The sequence below is a fragment of the Furipterus horrens genome, unplaced genomic scaffold (assembly GCF_987537825.1).
Source record: "Furipterus horrens unplaced genomic scaffold, mFurHor1.1.pri manual_scaffold_2, whole genome shotgun sequence".
NCBI classification, from domain to species: Eukaryota; Metazoa; Chordata; class Mammalia; order Chiroptera; family Furipteridae; genus Furipterus; species Furipterus horrens.
Genome location: NW_028327172.1, coordinates 168,167,378 through 168,190,508, shown reverse-complemented (window position 1 = coordinate 168,190,508; position 23,131 = coordinate 168,167,378). Strand labels below are relative to the sequence as shown.

General features: G+C 38.2%; 1 long non-coding RNA gene across 1 annotated transcript; it reads right to left on the bottom strand.

The window, feature by feature from the left end:
• Positions 1-897: 897 nt before the first annotated feature.
• LOC150019910 (uncharacterized) lies at positions 898-22,924 on the bottom strand. The gene is made up of 2 exons (XR_016509098.1): positions 22,810-22,924; positions 898-984 (listed from the first exon to the last, which is right to left on the bottom strand). It is a non-coding gene; the product is annotated as an uncharacterized LOC150019910 (long non-coding RNA).
• Between the last annotated feature and the right edge of the window lie 207 nt (positions 22,925-23,131).

Genomic DNA, 23,131 nt, shown 5'->3' with positions numbered 1-23,131 from the left:
TCCAGCATGTCATCTGTACCCTGTGAGAGTGCCTACAGTTTAAGCCTCACGGGTGCATAAGATATTATAGATATTTATTAATTTTAAGCACATAGTTCTGTTTGGGAGGGGCACATGGAGATCAGAAAGGGGGGAAACATTTATTTAAATATGCCAGAGGCATCAGAAAACAAAATTAAAGTCAATATAATTGTGAAGAGGGTGACCCTAGTAACCTACCCCAAAAGAGGGGGAAAACACAAATGATCCAAACTAAAAGACTTTGAAGAAAGGAAAAAGAAAAAGGAAAAAAACAGGCTCTTTGTGTTTGATTCTGCAAACATATATTATGCTCACACTGAGAGCTGGCGGGCAGATGGCTGAAGCTCATACAAGGAATATTAAATCTATTTGGAACCCTCTTGCCCTCCTGATACAACACGACTTATGCCTAGAGGGCAAGACAATCAGCACAAAAATGCCTACAAATCACTTAGATTCTGTCACTAACTGGGAAATCCTCACTGCATCTCTGAGCACAGGAGTGAGAATGGTTTGCCCACCTCCCTCACATCAGATCAGACAGAGGGTCAGCAGAGAAGGCACTCCCTCCCTCTCTCTCCCTCTCCCTCTCCCTTTCTCTCTCTCTCTCTCTCTCTCTCTCTCTCTCTCTCTCTCTCTCTCTCTCTCTCTCTCTCTCTCACAAACACACACACACACACACAGGGTAGCACACCTCTTTGTATTCAAACTAGTTTCTGTCACTAGAGCCAGATCTGAAATAGAAAGGTGCATGTAATGCACCCAGCATAAAACTTGGTCATGGGGCTTGGTGAGTTTCTGCCATCTTTTCAAGTGAATAAGAACAGATTATTAGAATGTAAAGGACCGGAGAAATGAAGAATCAGCAAACTCTCACCTTGCCCCATTGTCCTTCACTTTATATTTTCTGATGGGCAATCATTCCACAGTGCGGTGAAGGTCACACACAATCCACTATTTCACCTGGAAAGCAAACCATGAGACAGAATTATTCCAAAAAATAGAAATGCCATATCACTCTTTTTAATCTGAGCGTCTAAATCTCTGTGGCTTATTGAATATGTGGGCAGCAAGATGCTTGAGCACCCAGCTATACAAAGTATGGTTCACAAACCAATTCTATCGGCAGCACCTGGGAGCTAGTTAGAAATGCAGAATCCCAGGCCCCACAAAGACCAAATCAATCAGTCTTCCAGTTAACCAGCTCCCCAGGGGATTCATTAGCTCAGAAAAACACTGCTCTAGAACATTAATTTCCAGAGAGATATGTGCACACCAGGACACACACAAAATGATCTATTAGGATGTGCCAAGGTTTTACCACTTTGTTTTTTAATTTTTTAGTTGTATTTATTTTTACTTTTGCTTATGCTCATCTCACAAAAGAAAGTCAGTTTCTCTACTATTTGACATTTAGCTTGACCAAGGTACATGTACAAAGAAATAAATATACATATTTGAAAGTGTGGACTCAACAGTTTTTTAACTGATGGGACTTTCCATTTAAAAATTGGGATGATACATCTAGCTAAACTCTGGTTTAATAAGACTATCTCAAAACAAACACAGGAGCCTGTCAAGATGAGGAGACAGAGAAGTATGGCCCAAAAGATGGAACAGATCAAGGTTCCAGTGGGAGAACTAAGCAATGAGGAGATAGCCAACCTCACAGATGAGGAGGTAGCCAACCTAACAGACACAGAATTCAAAACACCAATGATAAAGATGCTCACAGGCTTGACAGATATGCTTAAGTATGGCAGACACATAAGGAAAGAAGTGAAGGCTATGCTAAGTGAAACGAAGGGAAGTCCACACAAAACCAATGTTGAAGGGAAAGAAACCAAGGTTCAAATCAATGATTTGAAAGAAAACAATCAACCAGTACAGAAGGAATAAACAAGAATTGAAAAAAATTAGAGGCTTAGGAATCTCTGGGACAACTTTAAACATACCAACATTCAAATCATAGGGGTGCCAGAAGGAGAAGAGGAAGAGCAAGAAATTGAAAGCTTACGTGAAAAGATAATGAAGGAAAACTTCCCAAATTTGATGAAGAAAATAGACATAGAAGTCCAGGACGCACAGAGAGTCCCAAACAAGCTAGACTCAAGGAGGACCACACCAAGACACATCATAATTAAAATGCCAAAGATTCAAGATAAAGAAAGAACCTAAAAAGCAGCAAGAGAAAAGCAGAGAGTTACCTGCAAAAGGGTGCCTATAAGACTGTCAGCTGATTTCTCAAAAGAAACTTTGCAGGCAAGAAGTAGTCAAGGTGATGAAAGCAAGGACCTACAACCAAGATTACTTTATCCAGCAAAGCTATCATTTAGAATAGAAGGGCAGATGAAGTGCTTTCAAGACAAGATAAAGCTAAAAGAGTTCATCATCACCAAGCCATTATTATATGAAATGTCAAAGGGACTTACTTAAGAAAAAGAAGATCAAAATTATGAATATTAAAATTACAACAAACTCATAGCTATCAGCAACTGAATCTAAAAAATAAAAACAAAATCCAGTTAAGCTAACCAAAATAGGAACAGAATCATAAGTATGGGGATCATTTGGAGGGTTATCAGCTGGAAGGTGAAAGAGGGAGAAATGGGGAAATGGTGCAGGGATTAAGAAGCATAATCAGTTGGTACAAAATAGGGGGAAGTTAAGAATAATATAGGAAAGAGTGAAGCCAAAGAACTTATATGCATGACCCATGGACATGAACTAAGGGGGGGGTGGGATTGCTAGAGGGAAGGGGGGTACTTGACAGAGAGGAGCAATGGGAAAAAAATTGGGACTACTGTAACAACATAATCAATCAAGTATACTTAAAAAAAAAAATGAATATCTCTCTGTCCAGGAGGCTTCTACTGTTGCAAGTTGACTAGATGTCCCCCGCTTCTTCCCAGTTACCTTATAAATGTATGCAGTGGTACATAGCAGGATCCTTCTTTAGGAGACCTTCCCACAACTGTGCCTAGGCTAGTGTTCCTCTCCGCTAGCTGACCAGAGGACAGGGGACACATGCATCACACTGACCCTTCTGCCTGTGATTTTCTTATAAACCTTACTTTATACCAATACCATGTGATACAAGTATGTTCAAGTTCTTTGCAAGACCCACATCTAAAAGATAATCACCCTCCAGTAAAATAATTAATTCATTTCATAATATGTGCCACAAAGGAAAAGTGCAGGTGAGACATGGACACCTCCATAAGGAAGTAACATTTAAGTGGGAATATAAAGGATGAACATGACTTTTAGGCAGGAAAAATGACTATGTGAGGAAGAAATTTGGAACAGGCTAGATTCTGAATAATGACTGGTATGGTTGTTATGTTAATTGGTGAAGAGAGCAGGGATAAAGCTAGAAGGGAAGACTTGGTCCAGATGTTTGAGGCCATGTGAGGGATTTTGGACTTTATCACATAAAACACTTAAGCCTAGGGTGATATCCCACTTTGGGCTCATCCAAAAACAGCCCCAGAAGCAAGGACCGGGTACAAAAAGTTTATTTGAAAAGTAATTTAATTGCTGTGGCTCAGTGGATTGAGCGTCGGCCTGAGAACCAAGTGTTGCTGGTTCGATTCCCAGTCAGGGCACATAACTAGGTTGCACGTCAGGTCCCCAGTTGGGGGCACGAGTGAGAGGCAACCACACAATGATGTTTCTCTCCCTCTCTTTCTCCTTTCCCCTCTCTCTAAAAATAAATAAATTAATTAATTAATTAACAAACAAATAATTAAATAAAAAAATTTTTAAGTAATTTAAGAAGCGTGGTGAGGGTTGAAGACAAGGTAACAAGGAAAGCCAATAAGAAGTTCACTGAAGAGCATTGTGGGCAATTAGGGCTCAATCATGGAGGGGACCCTCTGGGAGATTGCATGAAACATGCCTCAGAACATTCCCACTGAGAGGCAGGGAAGCTGGACACTTACCCACCAACTCTCCACCCTTGTTGTTTAAAAGATGCTCTGTAGTGTTAACTCACACCCTGTTTGTAAGGTGAGAATGTCCTCATCATAAGATGGTAAAAGCCCCAAGGTAGAGTGAACACCCCAACCCAGCTTGCCAGGAATTTCTTGGTCATAGCACCTGACCAAGTCTTGCATCCTGAGAATTCTCAAAGTCCTGGCAAAATGAGATGACTGCTCATTCTAATATAGGAACTACCTGCAGGTGACCTCTGGAATAGGTTAAGGGAGTATGGATGGTGCACTGACAGCATCTGCAAAAAGGCATCAGATAATTCCACAACTATACCCTGTCTAGATCCTGAAATATCAATGATGTTTTGTTCCTAGAGAGTCAATGACACACCTTAGCAATGCCCAAGAAGATTATGAAACCGGACATTAAAAAAATTAAGAATGTAACACATGTTATTGCCCCTAATAAAATGCCTATATTAGTTTCCTATAGCTGCTATAACAAATCAATACAAATTTAGTGACAAAACAATGCATATTTATCAGCTTACAGTTCTGGAGGTGGAAGTCTAAAATGGCTGGCAGAGCTATGTTCCTTCTGGAAGCTCTAGGGGAGAATGCATTCCCCTGCCTCTTTTAAGACTCACATTCCTTGGCTTGTGGTTCCACATGATTCTAACTTATACTTCCACCATCAAGTCTTCCTCTCTGATTCTAACTTTCCTACCTTCCTCTCATAAAGATTGGGTGCTAACCTGAATAATCCAAGCCAATATCTCCATTTTAGAAACCTTAACTAAATCACATGTGCAAAGTCCCTTCTGCCATGTAAGGTAACATATTCACAGGTTTCAAGGATTAGGATATGGCTATCTTTGGGGGGCCATTCTGTCCACCACAATGTTCTTGATTCTGGGGCACATTTAATTATAAGATCCACATCAAATGAGTAGCAGCTTTTATGGGTGATAATCACTACCTAATTAAATGTATATATTTAATGTGTATCCTGATTTAAGAAATGTTAAAATGTGGGGGAAAAATTGCACATCTTGGAGTAGTGTATCCGTGATAATGCAACAAGCATAGCAGAGCTCTGTCTCCATAGAGACTCAGGTTCTATATGCAGAGCCTAAGGTGAGAAATGAAGACATTAGTCCAATAAATATATTTTGAATCTCCACCTGATACTAGACCCTGAGGGTGTAGCAGTAAGAGACACAATCCCTGCCCTCATGGAACTTTTGCCTCCTCATGAGAGTGGCAGACGTTGAGCAGTGAACCAGGGATGATTAGTGACATGAGGAAGAAGAGAGCAGATGAGGAGACCAACTGAGGATATCACAGGGCAGGAAAGGGACAACCTAGTACAGCTGAGCAGGTCAGGGAAAGTATGAAATAAGGTCATGTTTACACAGAGATTTCTGTGAAGCTTAGAGAACAGAATTTTAGTCAAAGGACAGCCCAACTACAAGGACTGTGGGGCAGAAAGAAGCTTGATTACAGTCATTAGTTCTACAGGAAAGACGTTTCCCAACTACCCTATCCCCATTCTCAAACATAACACCGCTCAGATGGCATTAACTATAAAACTTTATAGAAAATTCTCTTCTCCCCCTTGGGTACATGATGTGGTAGCACAAGAAAGGGAACAAAGTTAGAGGGGAGAAAAGTATTTGCTATAAAACTACCATTTTGTTCCTAATTTAAACTTGTATCATTTAGCCTACAATTAGGTCCAAAAGAAACATAATGCTTTCATCTTCCTACTTTCTATTTTCTTAACAAATGGTTTAGTTATTTTAAAAGTTCAGATGGGCGTTTCTTCTTCTTCTTCTTCTTCTTCTTCTTCTTCTTCTTCTTCTTCTTCTTCTTCTTCTCCTTCTCCTTCTCCTTCTCCTTCTCCTTCTCCTTCTCCTTCTTCTTCTTCTTCTTTTCTCTTTTCAAATGTGCAGCGGTAAAACCCCAATACTTCTACCATCTCCAGCCTAATACACTCTACTCTTACCCTTTGGAAGCCTTGCCCCTTTATCAGAAAGCCAAAGCTCAGATAAGCCTGTGAACCTGTCCTAGGGAAAACAAGATACAGGCCTGTCCCCAGACCAGAGATGAGTCAACCAAATTCTGTCCCTACTGTGGGTCAAGGGGCATGACCAATGTTTGCATGATCAAAACCCCACCAAAGAGAATAAGTATAAGTCTTAGCCCTTCTCAAGAGAAAGGGAAAAGCCATCTGGAAAATCCCCACCATCATTATGACAGCTACAAATTGCCAATTATTAATGGCTCTCAATCTAACAGCCAGACTCTGCAACAGAGATTTGATTTGTCAGCAACATGCTGGCGAGGACCAGTTCCCAAACAAAAGGGCAAACACACAGGCACAAAGAATCACACACACACACACACACACACACACACACACACACACACGGCAGTTCAGAGGTTCAGAATCTTATGGCTTTAGAGGAAAATCTGGAGGAGACTCATTAGTGATGGAAGGAGAGGCTTCAAGCTGTGGCTCATGACTAAATCATATAACAGAACACCTTCTTATTAATCTTGAATTATACATCTCAACTATGTTTCCTGACATTAAATTTATAATCAACGTAGACACAATTAATATAAACAACTATTCAGAGTTATGTAGAAAATAGATTTTTTTTTTGTCCTTTGAGTTTCTCACGACAGTATTTTAAAAATTGCTCATTTGCCCGCCTATGAATCTGAAGGTTATTTTACAAATCATTAGAATGACAAAAATATAACATGCTGGCAATTCAATTATCAAGAGTGTTTAACTTAAATCTTTAGATTCCCCAAGCAAATTGGTTCCATTACTGTTATGACAGTCATTGTAAAGTCATATTATTCCACATATAAAGTATGTTGACCCAAATACTACAGGAAACAATGAGGGCCTGGAAATTTATAACTGTATTTGACCTGAATGTGAAACTGTAATCAAGAAACCAGAAAATTTTCAATAACAGCCTGGACTACGCGGAATACCTTCCATACCATATATCATCGGTTTGTTGGACACCCTTACAGGTTAAATGATGCAAGCAATTTAGTGCACGCTGGTGTGATGACCACAGAAATGAAATGTGAACTGGTACCTACAGGGAGATGTTTAGCCTGATCCATGAAGATTTAACCATAAGTCACTCATTAGTGTTAATGGAGCATGGCTCTCAAATTCCAGATGACACCTTGGGATTTTAGTGCCCATAGAAAAGGTAGATCAAGGCAGCTGCTCAGCTGTGATCTGGGAAAATTGAAGGTTGATAAAGTGTTTTCACCTATAAGAGTTGGAGAGAACTAAAGGCTCAATTTCTACTTTTACTGAACTGTCAACACAGAGTATTTTATAGAGACATTCATTTGGCATTCATCATCAAAAACTACCTTCTACTATGGCTATTCTGTCCCTTTTATATGTAACTAACCTACCACACAGCTATGGAAGGAAGCAATTCTTAAACCTTTGGCACTCTCAAAATTTAGCTTAGTTTTTGGCCTTAATAAATCTTCAGTAAATAATTATTAATGACATGAAAAAGCAAAAGGAGAAAGCAAAGATTATAAACTACCTTCAATTGTAATCTGAAATAGGGAGAATAATTACAGGTTTAAAAAAAAAAAAAAAGAGGCCCCAAGTAAAGGAATCACTTTCAACTATTTTGCTCTTGTGATTTCGGGTAAGAATGCCCAAAACTCCTAATTAAACCCAGGTCTAAGTTTTGAAGTTTCCATCTTGTAATTCAAAATAAGCTGTTCCTCAGCTTTGTTTTTTTTAATTATATTTTATTGATTATGCTATTACAGTTGTCCCCACTTTTCCCCCTTTTGCCCGCCTCTACCCCAACCCGCAAATCCCTCGGGCAATCCCCACACCATTGTCCATGTCCATGGGCCATGTATGTATGTTCTGTGGCTACTCCTTTCACCTTCTTTCATTCAGTCCCCTGTTCCTCAGCTTTGATAGAGTGTTTCTTGGCCTTTTGGTTGCTCATTCAACTGAGGTTAGTGTAATACATCTAACTCGAATGGTGTTTACCCTACACTTGCTCCGCTAACAGCAAGGCATAACAACTGGATTTCTACTTGTGTTCTCTTGGATGTCATCCTCATGAAATAAGATAAAGCAAAAGAAATGATGTCTGCAGGCACCCATTACTAATGAGGGGCGAAGTTAATCGGTGTGTGGGCAACAGTCCTTATTCCTTGCTTGCAAAACCACTCAGTGTCATGAACAAAATTCTCACCCTGGGTAGTGCTTTGTAATACTTCATGTATTACAAAAGTTCTTAACTTCCTGTCAGAGTTGACAATTTTTCTTGAGAAAGGTTGATTTTCCTAAAGTAGGCAATCCGGGATAATAATAACTTGTGTGAGGATTTCCCACCAATAGGCAGCCTTCTCATGTTCCAAAAGTAGCTACATGTGCCAAACATGATGGCAAACATTTTATACACATTACTTGCCCAAAGCAACTTTGAAAGGTAGAAATTACCTCCACATTGCACAAATTAGGAAATTCAGAGAGGTTAAGTAATTTTCAGAGCTCACACAGCTATCCCGTGACAGGGTTAGGAACTGAACCCAGCTCTTAGCTTCTAAAATCTATATCCTTATTATGTATAAAACTCATGGCCTGAAAGTTCATCCCACACTCAGGAAGCCAGGCCTCAACTCTTTCTCCCATTTCATTTGGAACCACTTATCAAGTTTCTCCAATTCTTGGAGTAGATAATGAGGTTAAAAATTATACTAACAGGTAGAAATCCGATTTCTCGCAAACCTCTACCCCTACCCCAACACATGCACACACGCACACACACACATTTCATAAAGGCACTATTTATTATCACTATTCTGTTTTTATTATTGACATTGCACTCAATCACAGGGCAGCACTGTTTTCAAAATTGGACTAAATTAAAAAGGTGAAGCTGAATTCTCCATTGGATCAAATCAACTCAGAAAAAACCTGATGAGTTAGTGTTCTAATGAAATAAGTGAAATACCAATCTATAAAATAAAATAAACCAAAGGATGCCTCCATTTTAAAAGTGAATGGATTGTTTGAAAGGAAGTTGAAACCTGCCTTTGAAAGGAAAGTTCTATCTATGGCAGAAATCTCAATCCATGAGAGCATTTCACACTTGTTATTACTCTAGTTTTCTAAGTATCTTCTTTGCTGCTAAATTTGAGATGTAGAAATGTAGAAAAAATTAAATAGATATAAACCTCTTGATCTCACTATCCAGAGACAACCTCTATTAGCATTTTGCATAATTTCCTTCTTCCTATTTCGATACAGTTTTTATTTAGCCGATTTCATATCAAAATTTAGCTTTTAATTCCTGAGGAGATTTGCGGAAGCATATGGGGACTCAGTTTTAACCTTGGCATAGTAAAACAATAAACATTGGTCAGAATTTCTTATGAAAGCTTGACTTTCAGAATACATATTCATTTAAATTCATTGATTTAAATGAGTTGAACCAAAGGAACCTAAATTTTAAAATATTACTGCTGTAGAATTTCTTCAGGTTCCCAAAACAGCATAACTTCATAAATTTCTCTAATGACAGGAAAACTCCAGTGAGGATTACAGAATTCTGCAAAATCAAGAGTAAGCAAAAGAGAAATTAAAAATTTTGAGGAAAGGGACATTAAACAGACTTTGTTCACTTGTTTTAATTAGTATAGCTGAATCTCAATTATCACAATTCTTCACCAGACACTAGTAAATGTGCTGAAACCATCCTATGAAATTAACAAAGCTTTAACACCACAAGGCCTTGTTTAATTTTATCCTAGTCTGCATTTGTAAAATAAAAAGTGATTTAAGCAAGGAGATAGGACATTAGAAGCAGGCAAAAAGAACAGAAGATTTGCATCACTTACGGTAAGTCATTTATTTGACTGTAATCCCCGTGAAGGCAAAGATGTTGCTGCATCATTCATTGCTAGAGACATGGTATCTAGCATAGTTAATGAGTGAATGAATGTAAAAATGAATGAATGGTTGCATCTCTTGTCTCCTCAAAATGGCTATAAAATTCTCATACACAAAACAACAGCAGAAGGTTGAATAATTAACAATCAGTGAAGAGATACTCCTTAGCAAACACATTTTTCTGGGGAGCAACAGCTTTCACCAGGCCCCAATACTACAGACAGAACAATTCAGATTCTAAACACACTGTACAACCTTGCTAAACCTGTGTGATACCAGGAGCCACAGACTTCTGCTGCCCTTCCCCTACTGTAGGTAAAAGCCAAAAAAAAAAAAAAAAAGCAGCAGAATTGTCCACTGACTGTCAGATAAATGTCTTGTTATTCTCCATGGTAATGTATTTATGAGGTTAATACCTGAGACATAAATGCAATTGGGGTCAAGGCTTGTACTCCCTAATCTACTCAGGTATTTTCGTTTGTCTTTTCTCATGTACATTTGAGTAGATTTCTCTCTGTCATGAAGATTATTTTATCTAAAAATATGAAAGTTTGAGGAATGAGATGAAAGTTGCCTTACCTGGGACGATCTCCCAATTCCTTCTGACTCCTGATTCATTTCAATTCAGCCTTCATTGACCATCATCAAACTAGATCCCAGATTATGCTACTGGCCTGGCACCCTGATTTTGTCATCATTTGATTTGTAATATATTCACTTAATTCAACCTATCACTTGGGTTTGTTCTGACAGGTATATTAAACTCAGAGCCCATCCTCCTCTGATCTCTAACATTCCCTAACCTGCCTTTCTGCAGGTTTCCCCTTCCTGTGCATTTACCTACAAGCCTCTGCCTCCCACACCACCTTTCATTCAGAGCTGCAGCCACAATCATTAGATCCTGCACAGAAGTAAATTTACATTCTTGAAAATAAAAGTCTTTGAATTATTACAAAAGCAACACACACACACATTTTAAAATTTATATGGTACAGAAAACCACAAAATAGGATGTAAAGCTTCCTTATGATCAGGAACCCATGGAACAATCGAGCACCATCTCCTTGTGCATATTCTTCTGAGTTTCTTCATAATTCAACACCTCAGTTTTGGCAGAAGAATTTTGTTTCATCTGTGTTATCCATCAATTTGGATTGAGAGTCACAAGAAAAAGAGACCTTAGTGTTATGAGCACATAATGTAGTCAAGAATAGCTTTTGGCACTAATTATAGAGTAAATCAATTGCAAAAAACAAAATATCAGGGATGTGTTGCAATTCCACACCTATTTGTTTCCTGGGTTGAATGCTTTTACTTCAATAACACTTTCACTTACCATGTTTATGGGTGACAAATAACGAATATGAAAAGAGATATAATAATGTTTTGGTATAATGGTTAAAATCAAGTTGTGCTTTGCTCCAGTCAATTTTTTCAACCTCCTGGGCTTTCTTCCTAACAAAACATATTTCATTCTTCCTATAATCTGCTTGAATTACAGGCCTTGGTTTTTGCAAGTCAAGTACTATAAGGGTTTTTAAACCTTACTGACTATAACTATATGTCTGAAGTCAGATTAGTTTGTAAGCACAAAAAGCAAATTTAAGAGACTATTTCTATCTAAGTGCTTGCATTTCACAAGCAAGATTGAATTTTACATCTATGTCCAAAGACCCATAAGTCTTACAGAAAACAGATATAACCACTAATTTCATTTCACCTCTGTATATGCACCTCTAACCAGACTGAAAACCTTGTTAGATTAATAATTAACTCTAAAAACACAAGGGGAGACAGAAGTATGTTTAGGAACCAAAGAACAACGTTCAGCCCTTGGTGCATGTATCTAGATGTCTAGGGATGTGTGCAGGGACAAGCTATATACTTTTATATGTAATATATGTTACCATTCAAGGAAAATATATACCTCCCCCTTCTAAAATCAGTATATATTAGAAGGTTTGGAGTCACCGTCCCCCCCTTCAGGAAATCACTGCAGGATGTAAAGTAAAAGCACAAAGCTGTACCATTTTGCCTTTTTCTTTTAGGAACTTAGTTTGCATTATCCTTCTGCCATATGTTCAGGTAGCTTTCAATGGTACCTCATGCAGCTGTGTCATTGAATTCCCCAACCTTAATGAACAAACTAATTACAGTCTGAAATGAACTCTTGCAGACTAGCTATCTCCTGCCATAGATCAAGAAGAGAACTTTATTACCACAACTACCTGCTAATTTGCACTAACCATAAAAAGTGCACCAGAGCATCCTTTCCTACTCCAGCTAGGCAACCAGAACACTGGAATTAATTCTTCACAGCTCAAGTTTGCGGTAGTATCAATACCTTTGCCACGGCCACAATGATTCTCAAGTACAAATGCAACTAGGAAGCTACTGATTTACTTGAGTTGGGTGGCAGTGTTGCTTTAATTGTTAGTGTCACTGCATTATAATTTACAGCTGAGCACTATTATTCATCTGGGTCTTGGATTTCTGTTTGTTTATAAAATATTTCCAAAGCAAGGTCAAAATAAAGGTTTGTCCATTTGAAGCATTTTAAATTTGTAAGAGTCAATTTATCAAATACGAATATAGCTGAATTGATAACAAAAGTTATCAAGAAAACAAGCTAAGGAGAGAGAGAGAGAGACACTAAATGTAAATCAGCCTTTAGTATTTGAATTCAACATCTATCTTCTGCCCCAAGGCCCAGACAGGGAGTCTGCTGGACCCATTCATTATAACACTGGGTCGGATTCCAACTACATGGTTCTCAAGTGAACATAACCTTGTGGTGGCTCTGTTGCCAAGTTAACGCTTCCTCACCAGAAGCAAGCCACAAAATTTTGAGAGACTAACTGCAGAGTGCACCGGGCTCTTGGCTTCATTCTCCCTCAACATGCCACAAAATTTCCCATTACCGTTGTAAAACTCCAGAGTGAAAGCTGGGACAACCTGTTATAAAAGTGAAAGTTAGGAGAGTTAAATTCTAGCCCCACTTTTTATGCATACTAGCTCTGGGACCCAGTGCTTGTACTTTTTTTCCTACCGGGTGACGTGGAATGAAGCTCCATTGAGAACATGCACAGGCATGGACTCTGCACGCGCCTGAGGCCAACATGCATTTAAGACTCCAGGGGGATTGTTTCTATTTGACCTTCTCTGCCTATGGCAGACCTTCTGCTGCTTATTCTGTTCATAATGCTTTCAGATCCTCTTATCCAGAACATTCAAAAATTATCATTAGCATCATCAAAATGTGATGTTTAGAGCATATTTCAGATTTCCTTTCCAGAGCTAATGTACATCCTACATTACACAGAAACCTGAGATTATAAGGTAATTTAGGAGATCATAAAGTCCTTCCAGCAAAGGAGATGAATTGTAAGCCATCTTGAACAAAAAAATGCCCCTCATATTTTTCCTTAGAAGAATTAAAGTTAGAAGGTAAGACTATATGAAGAATCCTAATAACGGTATAATAATGAAAAGTAGGATAACTATTATAACTCCGATTTATATAGGATGGCAGAGTTTCACATATATTGCTTTCCTATTCAATGCCTACATTATATAACCACTTGCATATTCTCTTATCATGTGATGAGATAAATGGGTGTCTAGTTTTCACATAATACTTTATTTTATTGATAAATCCATATCTTTCATTCCACACTTAGGCTCATGTAACTTGCTTTCCTTCCAGTAATTTAGAATGCCCTAAAGTATACACTCCTGAACTACTTTCCATTTGTTTTTAATGTCTTCTCTAGTTTTATTTCATCTCTGACAAAATGAAATTTACAAGCCAAGGTAGTATGATGAAGACTCAGATGGCGCTGGATTAAGCATTTGGTCAATTTACCCAGTACCATGTTAGGCCACATCCTCTTGCACACCCTAGCAACTCTCAAGGACCTCTGATCATGTCACTTCACTGTTTAAAAATCTTCAATGGCTCCCAGTGGTCTAGGATAAGGTTTCTGAGTAGAGCGTTGAAGTCTATATCCCACTCTCCAATTCTCATCAACCACTGTTAGGCAGAGCACATGAACCTTATGTTTTAAAAAATGATACCATCATGCACTTGCACATATCTATGTCTTTTTCCACATTGTTTCCTTCTTACCCATTGTTTCTTTCCTAATGAACTCTTATTCATCCCTTAAGAACCAATTCAAATGCTCCCTACCCTATTATTTTTTCTCCAAGCTTTCTGGGGAGAGTTAACAACTCAGAGCCCAACAAAGCTATTATTCTACTTACTGTAATATAATTAATTAGCCTTTCACATATCTGGGTTGTGCACTCTTTTACAGGCAGAACTATCTTTAATTAATCTTTGGCACAACGCTGAACATGGAGTAAACTAAAAGTACATATTTGCTAAGATATATTCTCACTCTAGAAAAAAGAACTGTCTTGACCAATAAAACCTTGAGAAGATATAGAAAAGAATTGACCTGAGGTGTACAAAATTAACATTTATCAGTTAAGCTTGGGTTTCAGACAGTATGAGCATGAAGGTTAAGAGCATGGGTTTCAGATAAACAGTGAATACTTTTTTAGTGTAAGTATGGCCTAAATATGGCAAAAAGAAGGCAACTATTGCATAAGTGTAACATGTGTGTGTGTGTGAATTGCCTCCTGAACTTGGCAATTCTCTCTAAAGTCAAACCTCTCTTCTGTGGCTTCCTAGTGTGTGACCTCAGACAATTTAATTAACATCTCTGTCCTTCAGTTCTCAATTTTAAAGTTGGGATAATAACAATCTACCCTATAGGATTGTTATGAAGATTAAATGAGCTTATACACACATAAAGCACTTAGAACACAGACTGTCATATAAAAGTTCTCAATATTAACTACTGCTACTACATAATGCCCATTACTATTATTATTAGAAATTTTATACTTACCTAAAGCTCATTGCATTAATATAGGCTTTATGCCCATCTTAATGCTTAATGTTATTGAATATTATGTATCTTCTTCATTATTAATAAAAAAGATAGACCCACACTTACAGAATCATACAGGTATCTCTTCTACTGCTAATCCGTTTTACCGCCAAAATGGTTCAAATATTTTTTTGTATGTTATTATGCGAGCTGACAGATGTATTAACCTGATTGTGGTAATCATTTCACAAAGTATATGTTTAAATCATCACATTGAACACCATAAAAAATCACCACCCTGTACAACCTAAATACATATAATTTTTGTCAGTCATTCCGCAATAAAGCTGAGAAAGATGAAGTTGGTTACAAATAAATATATTTTGAATGAATTAATGAAAACATGGTACAACTCTAACTGAAGTAGTAAGAATATCCTAAAGATCTTCATTTAAACAGGTATGTTAGCTGAGCACAATGATTATCAATAACACAAGCCAAGCAGTTCTGACATGGTTGTAACACAATTTATTTTTTCAAGTCTCTAAAATGAGTCAGAACTAACCAGTGAGAAATTCAACCCTATGCAATATAGTTCAAAATTTTAGTGACAGAAAAAAAAGAGCAAATGATAGAAAGATTATATTCTAATGTCAGAGGATGGGAATCTCGTTTTCAATAATGAAGAATAAAATGAATTTTAAAAATCAATCATTATTTACCCACATATAAATTTATCAGCGCCTTTACAGCAACACATTAGGTCATTATGCTGGACTTCAAACATATCCTGATGGTGATAACTAGAAATAATGTCACAGGATCAGTAACCAAGTGTGATATTGTACAGATCATTAGAGCATGTGTTTATTTCTACACTGTCCCTATTGTTTTGTCATCACTTACCCAATCTAAGTCCAAGTCCCCTGAAATAAATGCACAGTCAAATGAAGAAAGAAATATGTCAAGTACGAAATAGCTCCACAATCTCAAATGAATATGCTCTAGTGGGAAATACTATCTCATGCATTCGTTGTCGGCGGCGGCGGCGGCAGCCGTCCGTCTCGAGAGACGATGGTGTAGCTTCTTAAGAGTCTATCTGCACCGCCGAGAATGGCTGTGCAGTCCGACTCGGGAGTGACACGGTATCTGTCTCCTCCCGTGTTGAATCGACATCTTGCGATGATGCTGGAGTGTCCTCTCCAGTGAAACTGAAGCTACAGAGCCTGGGCAGGGTAATATGGAGGGTCTGCTGTTGCCCATGCATTACTATTAAGAATATGTACACACATACACACACAGAGGCACGTCTCAAAGCAATAAAGGGCCCACAGAGAAGGAAGGTAAAATAGGCTTGCTGAGCAATCATTACCGAACAGGGGGGAAGCCTGAAATCAACAAAGGACCAGTCATGGGAAATTTATAAGTTAATATCAGTCACACCTGCAAATTACTACAGTGAGACCCTTGACCAAATCCAGAACACCATTTAAAGGGATTTGGTGAGATATTTATACATCCCTTGGAGTCACTAATATGCACTGAATCTAAATTTTTCAGTGGTCCCAATTAAGTGCAGTGGAAGTAATACCTATCAAAGAGCAGATAAAGCAAACTGAACTGTACCATTCTTGGGAACCTATAATGCACTTATTCACAGAGCTTACGATTCAGTATATAAATTTATTGTTTGTATTGAATGGGCAATCAAACTTTTTTCTCATTGCTTAAAAATAACTCTGGAAGGCCTTAAAAAACCCCAAACACAAAACATTCCACTCGTACCTTCTAGGAGTTTAGCAAAATATGTATTTCAAGCTGTTAGCCAAAATAACCCCATGTGAGTGACAATTTATACACAGGTCACATCCTTTCATCTCCCTTGTTTTCATGGTAAAGGTCAAAGCCATCAAGCCAACGTGCTTAGCCAGAGTCAGGGAGAGTGATCATTTCACAACCATGAAGTGGAACTCACACAGCAAATGAGGCTAATCATTCAGCAGTGATAAGGAAAAGAGATTATGAGATCATAATTTTCTCACCAATTGAGAATCACTGTGCATAATTAATAGGAAAAAAAATTCAGACTACTTTCCAAGAAAATAAGAGTACTAAATAAAATAATCTCTCATCTGGGAAGTGACTTTCCATTTCAAGCAAAACAAAAAGCTATCAGATACACACAAGGTAAGATAGCAAGAAAGCAAACCATCCTGAAAACAATTTCTGGTGCTTTAGTCTCAAAATGCGATTTATGACACAGAATGCCCTGAATGGCCTTGCAAATGCCACTCACCTGGCGTCAGTAGCATTCTTTCTGCTGGCAAGTGGGAACTGATTCTGTCTGCATTTATTTGGCTATAAATACAGATGATCTCTTCCTAAACATGTTATACAAAGCGTTGTAAAGACTGGTGAGGTTAACTAATGGGAGCTCACTGGTGTGTATCTGCCTGTTAAAACCTTATAAAAATCCTGCCTAACTTTTTCCAGATGAGCATCTCCTAACAAAAAAGATTCTCTAGTTATGTAGGAAGAAAAGATTCTTTCTCAGCCTTTATCCATCCAGTAGAGCCTAGACAGAATTCATTTTTCCATGAAAGAAATATAAAATAGATCTTTGGAAGATATTATTGAATCCCCAAATAGTTTTTTTTTTTTTTTTTTTTTTCCTAAGGATGATGGATTTTGTTAAAGAAAAGACTGAATGACACTTTTTCTCAGCCAAGGACCTTGGTCGGCATTGTCCCGGGGAGTGAGTTGGGGAAAAGGGGTTCAAGAGAGTTGATATTTTCTGAAGAAAAGAGTGAGAAGAATTTGGAGTTCCATGCAAGCCTGGAGAGATGGTTGAGACAAAGGAGAGAGGGGAGCCAGCAAGATGGAGAAAGACCAGGATATGATATGCAGTGGCTTGTCCAGTGAGACACATCTCTGTCGTGGTTTGTTCAAAAACACCTTTGAGGATGGGGATGTTTAAGACATGATTGTCAGTACTATTCTATGATGTGTGATGTGGTCATGTGACTCCTGCCCTTTGATCCCACAATCATCTGTAAAGATGCTGACTAATAAAATAACTCTTTGCTGCTGAGGGGTCAAAAAAGGGCTTGCCATACAGAACAAAGATAAAGGACCATCACAAGATGCAGAGCAGGACAAGGGGGTCCTCAAGGAGTAACCCCAAGAAGACAAGTTCCCTAACATTTGTAGAAATCTTGGAAAGAGCATTGACATTCCAGGGGCTGTAGAAGAAAGGGTTTGAGCCATCTTATTCAAACCTCAAGGGGCAGAGTAACCAGCTGACATTGGGTACAGATATCTGAATTATTCTTGCAGCTTCTCCTTCTAGCTGAATATCCATCCTGTGCTTCAATTCTGGCGGGAATTCTCTCCTCGTGTAATCCCCAGCTCCATACCTTAAAACAGCAATTTTCAACCAGTCTGCTGCAAGAATTTTTAAAACATGCAATACTTGACAATTTAATCACATTCACTGACCTCTTTTCTTTCAGAGTGTCAAATTTTCTTTAAAAATGACAACAACCAACACAACAACAGCCATCCAATGTGAATGAATCAAAATTATACCTATTTTTTCCAGATCAGCAAAAAAACATATTTTTTTGGTGTGCCGCAGAATTTTAGTAATTACCTTAGTTTATGTGTGCCATAAGATGAAAAAGGTTGAAAATTGCTGCCTTAGAACTTAACCTGAATACTCTGAGCCATAATCTATTTACCAGTTAATTGTTGGTTCTTTTAAAATGTGATTGTCATCCAGACACTGATTTTATACACAGTTTAGACCCATGTCCTTGCACACAATTCCAAAGGTACACTTGGAAGTCAATTGGTTAGAACCAGGAGTACATTTCCCCTATTGAAATAATGTTATAAATCAAATATTATCAAACTTTAATGCACAACTGAATAGCATAGGAGGCTTCTTAAAAATAGATCCCTGAACTCTACCACTGGAGATGCACATTCTGAGGTGGAATCCAACAAGCAGCATTTTGATTACACACCAGATGATTCTGATGCAACCGCACTTTGGAAAATACTGTTATTAGTAGTGGTAAGATTTTCTTGGCACCCTCACAAAAGCTAATTTAACCCATAATATAATGGAAATGAGAGTAATGTAACTTTCAGCTTTGAGTACCCCCTCCCCCTAGTCTCAGATCCTTAGGCTAACAGCTCAACAGCTTTGCATATGGAGAGAGCTGGTGTGAGGTCTGGCGAACCCAGGAGGTGGCCCCACTCATAGAGGCCAAGTAAGTGGAGCGAGACAGCAGCAACTGTCATACAGAAGGGTTGCCATAATTCCCAATTCCCCCCCCCCCCGAACTTGTCACCCCATACAGAATTCTAATTAAGATCCTAGTGGCTTAAAAATTTTTAGATAGCTCCCTAACTTACTTCACTTATAGCCAAGTAATAAAATTGAAAAAAATAAAAAATCTAGCTCCATTAATTTCTGTATGATAATAACATTTTCAGAAGAGCAGAGCTTATTTGGGGATTTCTTCCCATGGAAATTAATTGAAAGTAATATTTGATTACAGAATCCAAGACCCAAAACAAAGACTGAATTAAATATTATTTTCTTTATGAACAGGAAAATATACCAAAGGGCTTAAGAGCCTGACTCTAACACAGTGTCCAAAGTGATAAAGAAAAAGAAAAAAAAAAAAAAAGGACAAGAAATATTCTAAGTAGCTGAAATTTCAGAGATCCTTTGCATGATGGCCTTCCAGAATCTCAGTCTAGCAAAGGTTGCTAAAAGACCCTTGACCTGAACAGGCAATTTTTAACTTTAAAAAAATCCACCACACTTATAGCAGAGTAACTTCTAGACCTTAATGACACAACATGATAATTTTATTGACTGACCTTTCAAAGAGAGGAGATCTAATTAGACATTCTGATATGTAGGTTCTGAATTACGATGAGCAAGCAGGGGTCTCTAATCCCCCCACTGATGCAGCTGAACATTTGGGAGTAATATCGCTAATTAAAATGCAGCATTCCAACCTGAAAGCAGAGCTCCCTGCTCTAGTCCATAACGGTCAAGCCTGCTGTTTCTGCTACCTCTCCCCAACACACTATCTACTATTTTCTACCACAGAGAGTCCCCTTATTACAATTTTCAATGTATTTCTATAATAGATGCAATGTGTTTACTTGGGTGCCTGGAGACTGAATCTCTTCAGGTGGGTAATCATCTGAATGATGAAAGTCAAGAAATCACTGTAATTCCCACCTTACCTCCTGCACAAAATAAATTCCATGTGGCTTCAAGATTTAAACCTAAATACTAAATCCACAAAATACTAGGAGAACAAATGAGCATCGTTGCCACAGGGTTTATAATAGTAAAAACCTAGCGAAACATTTAAAAACCTGACTATCCATCAATAAGGCAACATGGAAACATAAATTATGGTTTATTCATGCAGTCGCATAATATGTGGCTACTAAAACAGCTTTCTAAAAGGAGGAGGTGGAATTCTATACTCTGACCTAGAAAGATGTCTATGACATTGATAAGTGGAAAAGGAAATTATAGTAAAGCATGAATTAAACAAGCAAACAAAAAAACAAAGTGTGTGTGTAAGTGCATAAAAGAAATCCTGGGGAGGAAAAATACGCAAACCATTGACCTTTGTTCTATCTAGGGGCAAGAATATGGGACATGATCTCTTCATACAGCATAGTTTGAATTTTTGCTACAGCAAAAATGTGCAATGGAGTCACAGCATTAAAAACATTTAGTGAAACATGTAATGAACATCTGAAACCAATATAATGCTATATACAAATTGTACCTCATTTTAAAAGTATAAATGAGATATTTAAATTGTTCAGTTACACCCTGCCCAGAGTGGCAATCCAAACTAATATGGAGACTCAAGATGCTTGTCCATCATCATCATGGACTTTTCCTTCCACAACCACCCAAGCAGGGTTCCTTTTCACACACATATTTCAACTTACAAATTACTTTTTCAGGATGTTTTCTCCATTTCCTTTTTTCTTCCAGTTTTAGTCTATTTCTTCCATATATTTTAATTGGGGAAGTAGCCAAATATGGCTTTGACCTTGAAACATCTACACCATGAAATTTATAAAATCTTCTTTTTTTAATGGGATCTTATAAGAACCTCAGATATCTCTATCCCATTTAACTGGATCTGAAATCCAAGACAAGAAGTTTTCTAAATCAATAATTGATCCAGTGTGCAAAGAAAAATGTAATGATCCACTTCTCTGGCTTTCTACCCCCAGAAAGTCATCTGTCTCCAGCGATGAGGTGAGGACATTAGACAGAAGGCCCAAACGGAGTGAAGAAATAATGGCAGTCTTCTCCTGACCTGCTGGCCTCACTAAACCTGAATAAAACATTTTAAAACCTATATTTTAAAACAGTGCTTGGGAAAGGTGATATGGAGTGGGGAAGGGTACTATTTTAGGTAGATGGTCTGGGAAGACATCTCTGAAGAGATGTCCTTTGAGCAGAAACCTATAGGCAGGGGGAAAAGAAATGTCTCGGGAAAGGAGAACAGTTTCCTTCCTGTGCAGGTAATTTTCTCATTTCTGAACCACCTTTCCTTCTTTTTGTCCCGTGATTCTGACAGCACCATTTTCTTCTGTTTCTTTCTTGCTTTTCTACCCCTGCTGTGCATGCTCCTCACTGCCTCCCTGGGGTTTCCAGAGAGCCTCCTCTCCTCCAGTTCTCAAAGTCTCTGGTGGTAGTGATAGTTTAAGTGCTGATTCTTTCTCAAGGAGAGTTCCAAGGACTTACTGGCCTTTCTACTGGTTATCTCACAGACAAGAACTTAACTGGACTTCCTACATACTAACCCACAGACACTTTGAATTTATCTTGATTATAAAAAAACTCATTATCTTCTCCCCAAACCTACACAACCCTAAAAATCTTTAGTACTTTCCACTTGGAGTATAGAAGTGTCACAGTTGGGTCTTTTCCCTCACATCTCTCCTGAAGCCAATTCATACTCCATGATGTTGCCACAGGAATCTGATCATGGCACTTCCCTGCTCAATAATTTCAATGGTTTCCCACTATCTACAGTATAAAGTCAAAATGTGTAAGCCCCAACCTATATCATTACAGCCACATTTCCGGTGATACCTGCCACAATCTCAAGTCTTTGCCCCACCAGGTTAACAACTATCCCCAAATCCCATTGTTATATTTGAATGTAATATTCTTTAACTCCAATGTAGCCACAGTCTCTGATAAACACTCCCTGGATGTTATAGGATATTCTAATTGCTATCCCCTTTTTGCACCCTATTAAAGGGTTTTGACTGTGTATATCGGTCTCTTCTTGTGGTCTCTGGAACTCTGAGGCAGAGAACCATGGTGACCATATCCAGCCCAGACACAGAGCAGGCCCTTAAAAGTACCGAATCATGCTTCACAGAGCTTGTTTAGAGTCAGAGAAACCTAGTGGTTTCAGTAGCTGCAACTCCATTCGACAAAAGCTTCGTATATATTTCCCAAACGCCTCTTCCTATCTTAAAAGCATTTTCCTAGGTCATGTTTTAAATGCAATAACATATATAACTCACTTTAACTGGACATTTTGTACAATAAGCAAGTCCTACTATATACCAAAGCAAATTAAGAGTCATTTGGTAGAGTTTGCCCTCCCACTGAGCCTGCTAAAATTATTTGGCCCATCCTTCTCACGAAACTCTGCCAGTTTCAAAGCATTTAAAATAATCAATTAGCTAATCCTTGCAAGCACCTCTCCGGGCTTAGCCAGGGCTCTCAAAACAGTGTATATCTATAATACAAGGACAGAAACAAAAAATAAGCTATTCTGTAAAGCAGTTGGAACGAATATGAATGATGCTAGCACTTCAGCAGTCAGCAGCCTACACTGAGTTAAGATGTCCGCAAAAGATTCTCCCTTCACCAGGACCCCCGACTTCTAGCACTCACCAGCTGAAGACATTCCACAGACCTGAGGTAAGATTACCAGAGCCGCCAGGAAATGAAGTGTCATTTAGATAAGCAGGAACTTGTGGAGCACTGGATGGGTGGCGGTCCGCGTAACTTGAAACACAGGGATCAGCAGCACAAGGTGTAGAGGAACTAAAAATAGCGGCTTTGTAATTGCCCAGGCCTTCCTAGTGAAGAGGTTATTTAAGGTAAATTGAAAAGAAATGAAAATTTCCAATATATGCATTCATGTGTATACAAACACACATATATCTATATTTGAACTAATATACTAATTAACATTTTGAGTATTCATATATAT